Source organism: Mustela nigripes, chromosome X (assembly GCF_022355385.1).
Source record: "Mustela nigripes isolate SB6536 chromosome X, MUSNIG.SB6536, whole genome shotgun sequence".
NCBI classification, from domain to species: domain Eukaryota; kingdom Metazoa; phylum Chordata; class Mammalia; order Carnivora; family Mustelidae; genus Mustela; species Mustela nigripes.
The window spans coordinates 50,475,587-50,485,371 of record NC_081575.1 but is presented as its reverse complement, the minus strand read 5'-3'; the positions used below and the strand labels follow the sequence as shown (position 1 = coordinate 50,485,371).

General features: G+C 35.8%; 1 protein-coding gene and 1 non-coding gene across 2 annotated transcripts in view; one reads left to right on the top strand and one right to left on the bottom strand.

Annotated features, from left to right (window-relative positions):
• Window positions 1-9,785, top strand: part of DIAPH2 (diaphanous related formin 2) — a 987,699-nt gene that overhangs the window by 825,190 nt on the left and 152,724 nt on the right. The window lies entirely within an intron of this gene.
• LOC132007915 (U6 spliceosomal RNA) lies at window positions 8,872-8,978 on the bottom strand. Its single transcript, XR_009401469.1, has one exon. It is a non-coding gene; the product is annotated as a U6 spliceosomal RNA (small nuclear RNA).

Below are 9,785 nucleotides of genomic sequence, written 5' to 3'. Positions count from 1 at the left end.
ATCTTGCCATTTGCAACAACATGGATGGAACTAGAGTGTATTATGCTTAGTGAAATAAGTCAAGCGGAGAAAGACAACTATCATATGATCTCCCTGATATGAGGAAGTGGTGATGCAACATGGGGGCTTAAGGGGGTAGGAGAAGAATAAATGAAACAAAATGGGATTGGGAGGGAAACAAACCATAAGTGACTCTTAATCTCACAAAACAAACTGAGGGTTGCTGTGGGGAGGGGGGTTGGGAGAAGGTGGTGGGATTATGGACATTGGGGAGGGTATGTGCTTTGATGAGTGCTGTGAAGTGTGTAAACTTGGCCATTCACAGACCTGTACCCCTGGGGATAAAAATATATTATACGTTCATAAAAAATTTTTTAAAAAATGGATGAAGCATGAGTGCTACCTTTAAGTATTCACAGCTTCATGGGGAAGGCCGATATATACACAATATAAATGTGGTGATATATCCGTGTAGAAAATGCTGGAAAACAACTAGCTGCCTAATGAATTTGAGAAATTTTTCGTAGTGAAAGTGGCATTTGAGTTGTGTTTCGAGTTATGTTTTGATGAACAGTAGTTTACTTAGCGGATACTTAGAGAACAGGAGGAATAAACATTTCAATTAAAGGGAATGGTAAATACATGCAATGGAAGTAGGGAAGGGGACAGTGACAATAATGCAAAGTTTGTTGGAGCCAGCGGAGGTTTTTACGTAGAGAATTACATGACTACACACACACACACACATACACACACATATGCAAAAGGGGTTGAGGCTGGAAATACCAGATTTGGAAGGCATCTGTATGTGTAGGGTTATAGAAACCTTGGGATTACCCAGGAAGAGTAGGTCCAGTTAGAGGTAAATAGGCCAAGAATAGAGTATTTGGGAATTACAGTATTTAAGAGGCAAATAAAGGAATCAGCAAAGGACACTGAGGGGAAAATGGTTAGAAAGGGAAGAAGAGAAAGCAGCAAAAAGTAACACCTGGAAGACTGAGGGTGGGGAGAATTTCAGAATGGAGAAAGTTAGCAGGGTCATATTCTGCAGGAAGTTAAGTAACTGAAAATAGACCAGTGGGTTTGTCAACTAGCAGGTGACAGTTGACCTTTTCCCAAGCAGTTTCAGTAGAACAGTGAAGTCAGGAGCAAGGTTCTAATGGATTAAAAAGTGAAGAATATCCTGTGTACCTTAAATGCTCGGGTTTAAAGGAAAGAAAAGTAAAGAGTGGAAAGATAAATTGTGTCTCTTCTATAGACTCTAACAGGAAACTCTAGACACTTACAAGGGTCTTGAATGGTGTTGCCAATCATAAATTAATATGTCTAGTTTCACTTATAAATATGTGGCCCTTTCCCTCTTAATTCAGTTGTATTTTGCATATACTATGTAACATAGTCAAAATACTTCAGCATGCCAGTGCTTTAGAAAGTTAACAAAGCACTTTCTCATCTATTGTGTGATATGATTCATAGTCATCTAATGCAGAGAGAATAATCTCATAAGTTAAAATGACAGGTATTTGTGGCCTCATACAGAGAGAATAGATGGGGTATTAAAGAAAGATACTCGAGTTAACTGGGTAGAAGCTGGGGGAGACATGGGGAAGGAGACAAAAAGGATGAGGCCTTCTTCAGAAAAGCTTTTTTGACTTTTAAATTAACTGGTTTTCAAGTGGTGAAAGTCAGGAATGGGTGGGTCATAATTTATATGTGATTTTCTTGAGATGAGGAAAGGAGGTGGTGAGGAAGTAGCAAATCAAAAATCCTTAGTGTTCTCAGTAATGTTAGTTAGCTTGGTTACCTCTTGGTGATAACTACAAGGTAAATACTAGGAATCTTGGAGAACTGTTCAACATTCAAGTCACATCTAAAAATACAACAATGGGGGAGCATCTGGGTAGCTCAGTGGGTTAAAGGCTCTGCCTTCGGCTCAAGTCATGATCCCCCGGTACTGGAATGGAGCCCCACATCGGGCTCTCTGCTCAGCAGGGAACCTGCTTCCCTTCCTCTTTCTCTGCCACTCTGCCTACCTGTGTTCTCTGTCAAATAAATGCATAAAAAACTTAAAAAAAAAAAAACAACTTAAAAAAAATACAATGATGGGTAAGATAATCCAGGGAAAATAGAGCAGGGAGCAAAATACAGAAGGAACCCTGGAGAGAACAAATATTTTTGGCACTAGTTCTAACCCCTGGCTACACAGTGGGCTCACTTTGAGAGACTTATAAAATATAGCTACATCCAGTTCCTCTCTGAACCAATTCAATCCAATTCTGTAGAGTCAGAGCCTGGGCAGTAGTATGTTTTAAAAGTTATCAAGGTGATTTTAATGTGCCACAAAAGTCGAAAACCACCAATTTATGGGACTAGCTTAGAAGCTGGAACACATGAAAAAGAGCAGGAAGAAGTTGGTTATGGAGCTGTGAGGAGGAAAAAAGCAATTGTGGTATTACTTTTTGAAGAGAAAGTGCCAAATAGCATCAGATATAGCCAATAGAAACAATAAAATAAGGATTGGAAAGGATCCATTGGATTTAACTATTAGGAATTCATTGGTAACTTTACGAAACTAGTTTTAGGAGTGTGTTTAGGGGGTTGAGGTGAGAAAGGATAGAAGCCAGATTGCATTGAGTTCTAGAATACTGTTAATTTTTAAAACTATTTAATTTAGTGTTTTCTTCTTTTTCATCACTAAATATGAATTTTATGACAAAGCATATACCTATATTAGTTACATAATTTGGGGATTTTGTTTTCTCTTTATTTGTGAAAATTAAATTTTGCTTTTGGGACAGACGTACATATGTATTGATTAAGAAGATCTAAGTTTGCTTTAGGGAAGCTGGAAACAGAAAATTACTATGTGGTCTACCTTTGATTATTCTTTGACAACCAGAGAACAAATTGAACACAGACCACTTGTGCTCTATTTATATGCAAAATCATTCTAAGCAAGCACTGATGATGTTCTCTATAGAAATTTCAATCACTGTTGCTTGTCTTTTATCCTACACAATATAATCAGCTCTACTGCACATTTCTTCATCCGTGATCTCTGCAGCCCAGTAGGAGATAAGGTCAATTTCAGTTGATTTTTTTAATGAGAATATGAATTTAGCAGGCTTCCTTTATATACTGGAGTGTGGGATAAGTTAGGATAAGTGATTGTTAGGCAGCAATAAATTTTTCTTAGTAGTTTTAATTCCATGTCAAAAATTTACAGACATGCTAATGTTAGTAGTTAAGCTCACATAATCACCTGCTTATTTACAAACCCTCAATTTGGGAATACATGGTTGGGAACCTATATGTCAGATGCATGAGACCACTAGAATATGAGCAGACATTGTGCATTTATAACTACATTAACTGACAAGGTATTCATCAGACTGTAATAGTACCTTAAATTTTCTGGAAAACTAACTACTTTCAAAATGAAAAGAGAATAGTTGTTTTAATTGGTGGTTGTGATTATGAGCTCATGTCTCTCATATGGACTCAGGAAGGAGTACATTACTGTGTATTTTCCTAAACAGGGATAAGAACTTGTAAACTGTCCAGCTAAATTCCATCTGCTGCCCCAGTGGCCAAAGGCAGCTTGATTCACCTGGAAATGAATGTACTCTCTACCCATCTTTTAATTTTTTTGAAACCTTTGGACACATCTCTTTTGTGTATTACAATTTCAACCTAACTCCTGGTAGTTCTTTTCCTTGTGTCCATTAAAATGAGAAGAGTAGAAGGTAAAGGAAGAAAGGAAAAGAGCAGTGGGTATCTTAAGCTCCTTAGTACTATTATTAGATTCTATTATTCGTTGGTATTCATTGCATTTGCAAAAACATGAGCTGTGAAACCTTGAACCTAATATAGTGTTTCACCTATTCCAGGAAACCTTGTAAGGTTATGCTCAGTGTCAACGTTCTTAAAAATATAGATGATACAAAGTGTTAAAATACTACAAGGATTATATCTGTGTTTCACTGTTAAAAGATTATGATTTATTTTTAGCACCTAGCATATAACTCAGTATAGTACATGCTCTTGATACCTGCTTGTTGGATATTTCACAATTATTTAAAAAAAATTTAATCTACATTAGATCCTTTTCAGTATATTATACCTGAAGCTGTCTCTCAAGTTTGAAATTTAGGAGATGAAATAAATAGAAATTTCATTCTACATCACTGTAAATGGTATTCCATTAATGCTAAGTTTATTTTATGGGAAAACTCAAATGTCCTAGGCATGTTACCTTCACATGACCTTTCTACTAGTAATGTTAGGCTTGACAAGTAAAGAAAAATTCTGAGTTTATATAAAAAACAAAATATAACTCTATGTCATTACTTTTATTCTTATATCCATCATGCTTGCATTTGACTGCCACCTTTTTGTCATTCTCAACCCAAATCACAATATGTTCTACTCCTAATGCTTAAAGGGCAAAATACCCAAGTACTACAAGAGAAAATACAAGAAAAACAGAGCCTTTTGTTCAAGTTTTACATGTCTTCTCATCAGTCTTTGTAAATATGCTCTATAAGACGGGAGGTAGACAGAAGTTAGTGAAATTCTTTAGAATAAATGTAACTAATTAATTGCTTTTCCAGCTTTCTCACAGATTTACTCAGAAGAACAGGTCTTCTGAAGTTTAAGATTTTTATCTAGTGTGTATGAGTATTCTAAGGGATTGAACTGTTGTTTGAGGGAACTCTAGAATCTAGGGTGATATTTTCCATTTCCACTTGGGAAGGTTTAAGCTTGAGATTTCTAAGGGTTATTGGTCTATTGTTTGTCTGGCATAGATGTAGTATATAGCAAGCAGTACAGTACTTTGTGGGCAATGAACAGGGTTTTTTTTTTATTTCATACATTATTCAAAACTCTGCAGTGATTTCAGAAAGTCAGTGTATATACCAGACACAAAGAAATGAAAACACAAAAACAAGGATATGATTTTCATACTGTTTGGAAAGTTTATACTATTGTATATGGATTTCATCTTTATTGAAAGTTATAATGGCTGTTATATTTTTAGCAGACTTACCACTGTTAATCAAATGTGTGCATGTCTATCTTGTTAATAAACTAATTACCTTTAAATATTTGGAGCTAATCTCTGAAGAGAAGTTTATATCAAGAAAGATAAGCAGTCTGACTTTGTGGATAATCCACTGCTTATTTTAGTCATATTTGTGACATCATTTCAGTTGTCTATATCAGTACTACTTTAAGTGCCAGAGGTAATGAAAGATTTTTTTTTAAAGTTCTTTTTAAAGAAATTTTCTTTTTTTAAAAAAAGATTTTATTTATTTATCAGATAGAGATCACAAGTAGGCAGAGAGGCAGGCAGAGAGAGAGACAGGGAAGCAGGCTCCCTGCTGAGCAGAGAGCCCGATGTGGGGCTTGATCCCAGGATCCTGGGATCATGACCTGACCTTAAGGCAGAGGCTTTAACCCACTGAGCCACCCAGGCGCCCCTAAAGAAATTTTCTAATATGAAGTTTTCATTTTATGGTCCAAAATTAAGTGAACTCTCATATACTTGTAGAGAACATTAAAACAAGTTTACTTAGTAGTCCTAAAAATCCACAGCATGAAGGCACCAAGATGACCATCCTTTGTAAATGGGATAATGGTCCAATGCAGAAAATAAATTTAGAAATAAAATTACATCATAATGAGTTTCTAGGAAATTATTAGAGGATGTTTTCAATATTGAATTCAGGTAGAATTAGATTAGAAAAGACAAATGTGAAGAAAAACATCATATCTTGCCATTTGAATTTTTTTTTTTCAGTTGCCACAAATAGTATTGATTGCTTTGCATGGTTCATTTAGAACTTCCTGGCAGAGGAAAATGCAAAGCACTGAAAAAGGATTATGGTCAAGCTGAATGCTGTCCACACAGACTCTATGCATTATAGATTATCCTTGTGCTTCCAATTTCTTAACTTCTTCCTTACGTACCATGTTTTGTGGTCCTGGGTCCTTTGTACACCACTTTCCTCACTTCCTTTCTGCTGCTTTAGAATTGTGTTTTATCTTTTTACTTCCCTTACAACATTGTTTCCCACTGCCATTGTCCCAATCTGATATTCCACATATTAGTCGTGAGGAAGAAAAACTTGACAGAAAAAATGAGGAAATATAATTCTGTCAGCATTCTTTGAAGTCTGTCTTACTTAAGTCTCACCATTCTATCCCTTTTAGGAAAACAAACAAGACTGATAATATTAATGAATAAATTCTCTCTTACTTTATGTAAAATTGTTCAGGTCTTGGTGTCAGGAAGGAGTCAATGAAGGATATTTCAAAGGGACAGAGAAAAGTTTCCAGATGGATTATTGGTTCCCAGACTTTTTAGGATTATAATGTCATCACTGCTGGAATTTATAAGTACTCCTGGTAGTGAGTAAAGCATGAAGCAGAAGATGAATCTTTTGTATACTTATAAAGATTATTTTATCAAGTAGTACAGACAGTTGTGAAATGACTGCATGATTTTTGTGCTCTCAGAACATACACACTCTGGAAAGAAAAAACATTAAAGGGGAAAATACCTTTTCATACAAGTTCCTCCGACCACAGTGGGCAGTCGATTACAGCCTTAAGTTATAAACGTATTCAATGAAAAGGAAAAAGTGGGATTTCAGTAAGTAGAGTAGTTTAGTAGTGTTAAGACTTTACAAAAATTTTTGCTCTCCACATACATTCAAATAATGTATTAGATTTTACTCTAACAGGTCATAATGAAGTTCTTCTACACTAAGGAGAAATCTTTATAATTAGGCATGTAAAACAAAATATTTTTTAAAAGCACTTGTCTTATAAACTACTTGATATGTTAATTTTTCTCTAACATCTTGAAAACATGTAGCTCTGTTCATTCAATTTTTTTTTTAACTTGGAGACGAACTTCAGTAAAAGTGAGACTCTGCAGTGTGTATACTTACCTGTTTTTCCAAATCAAAGCATGGCCCTTAGAAAGTAGCATTTTTTATCAATCCTTTTTTATAAGATTTTATTTATTTGAGAGAGAGAGAGAGAGCACTAGTGCAAAGGAGGAGCAGAGAGAGGGGGAGAAGCAGACTCCCCACAAAGCAGGGAGACCCTGCAGGGGGTCCCCTTGATCCCCCATGTGGGGCTTGATTCCAGGACTTTGGGATCATGACCCAAGCCTAAGGCAGATGCTTAACTGACTGAGCCACCCAGGTGCCCCATGATATTTTTTAAAGATTTTATTTATTTATTTGACAGAGAGACACAGTGAGAGAGGGAACACAAGTAGGGGGAGTGGGAGAGGGAGAAGCAGGCTTCCCACCAAGCAAGGAGCCCGATTCGGGGCTTGACCCCAGGACCCTGGACCATGACCTGAGCCAAAGGCAGATGCTTAACGACTCAGCCACCAAGGTGTCCTCAATCATGATTTTTAATCAAGTCATCTGAAAGCTCTATTATTATGCATTAGGCATGACTTTTTAAACTACTACTTCCATTCTTGGCCATCAGATATATTTTGTTCTCCTAGTTGATTTGGCTATAAAAGTTAAATATGGCAAAGTTGTCTTTAAAAATTGGAGGGGTGCCTGGGTGTCTCAGTCAATTAAGTGTCTGCCTTCAGCTGGGGTTATCCCAGGGTCCTGGAATCAAGCCCCAGGTTGGGCTTGGCGGGGAGCCCGTTTCTTCCTCTCCCTCTGCCTGCCTCTACCCCTGCTTGTGCTCTGTCTCTGTCAAATAAATAAATAAATAGATCTTTAAAAATAATTAAATAAACTTGGAAAATAAGCTCAGTTTTGAAGTATGGTTTCCTTTGCCTTCTTTCCTGTGTTCTGTAACATGTGGAACTTGTCTTGGCATAGTTGAAGGTAAAAAGGGTAGTGGTTGGGTAGAATTCATCATAGAATTCTATTTCCTGTGTGTCCAAACCTGCTTTTATACCAATTAGCTATGACCTTTAATTTTAGCCTTAGGGCATGTGATTATTAGAGGGAACCATTTCTGAAATATTTTCTTTCTAATATTAGTTTAAGCAAATTTTCTTGCAGTGCTAACTCTTTTTTCATGTTTTTTTCCCTCCATGTGCTGCTACTTTCCACTAAGCTGCTAAATCTTTTGCAGAGGCATTAAAGGCAGTGTTTCTAGAAATGTGAATAGCTTGTGCCCTTTTCTGAGTGTCCTACTTCAGAAATACTGCAGCTGCAGTGGTAATATGTGCCTTCATTTCTTCCCATTTCTCTCTGCATGGAAGTTCCTGCCTTAAGGTAGACCCAAGCTCTTTTATTCTTGGGATTTTTCTCCTAAATGATACGAATGCTTCAGTCATGTTTTCTAAAGCATGTTGTTTCTTTGTTCACTTCTTCTACATTGGTTGACTCTGTAGCTTGTAGGAGTAATGGGGAGTGGGAGAGAGTATAAATGAATAATTACAAATCTATCTTTTCTATTAGGAAAACAACCCAAAGCAAGGGCTGTATGAATATAGTCACAGTAACATGACTTTAGAGATGACACACAGTGCATTTGTTACCTGTGTATGTGATACAAGGAATATCTCTACAGGCCATAGATGTCAGAAATGTAGCTAAAATGAAAACAAGCCCCTGGTACATTTTCCATGATACTTTGTCATAGGACTACATTGCTTCACATGAAAAGCTCTTAATTTGACTTGCATTTGTGGCAGAGAGTAAAAGGATTTAGCTGAGTTACGTTGTTTAGCCCGCTCCCTCCAGTGTATTTCTTTTATGTAATTCTACCACTTTCCTTTTCCATCCACTTGTCATTTTGTTTTCAATCTGAATGTCACACTGTTTATGAAATGGTCACTGCTTTTGAAGTTCATTCTGTAGAGCTCTAAGTTTTACTGAGAAGAAAATAGTTGTCACAAATTTGCATGCCATCCTTGTGCAGGGACCATGCTAGTTTTCTCTGTATCATTCTAGTTTTAGTATATGTGCTGCCAAAGTGAGCATGATACTTAAAAAAAGAGTTATTGAACAAATTAGTTAAATCCCATTCAAATAATAGAACGCAAACTTGACTTATTCAACTTTGATATCTACTTTGAATCTTTTGTGCCTGCTGTCCTCCTGAAAGCTGCTACTACTTGTTTAATTTAAATAGGAGAGAACAAAACAGAGATAGTAGAATACTACTTCTTTTCACTAACTTTAAATTAATTTTAGATGACACAGAACTACATCTTCATTATTAAACAGAGAAATTCATTATATACTCCAAAGTGTTCTATTCTTTTAACTCCTTTAATAATGTCAGGATTCTGCATCAGAAGAACAAGGAAACTAATATTTTCTTAGGGTATAAATCTTTTTCTTTCTAAACCAACAAAGTTAAAAATTCTTTTTTCTCATGTTTATGACTCTTCTCTGGCTAATTGAAACAATTCATATGAATAATTTATATTACTGACTATCTTGCCCCTTAAACATTCATGGAAGGAAAAATAAAGTTTTAAAATAAAAAGAAATAAGCCTGCTTTGAAAAGATTATATCTCATTAACAGTTTTTGTTATTTATATTTTCCTAAATAAGCTAATTTTGAGATATATAAATGCATTAAGTTGGTGATGACTCTTGATTTTTACTGCTATTTGTACCCAGCTGTGTCAACTGTACAAACGATAAAATAATCATTAAAGGACTGATGGCTTAATATAATAGCTGTTGTGCTGTAAATGTCTTTTATGCTTTGATAATGAACTGTCTCTTTCGCCTTGGTATCTACTTTTCAAAAATCTATTACCCATTCCTGATACTAT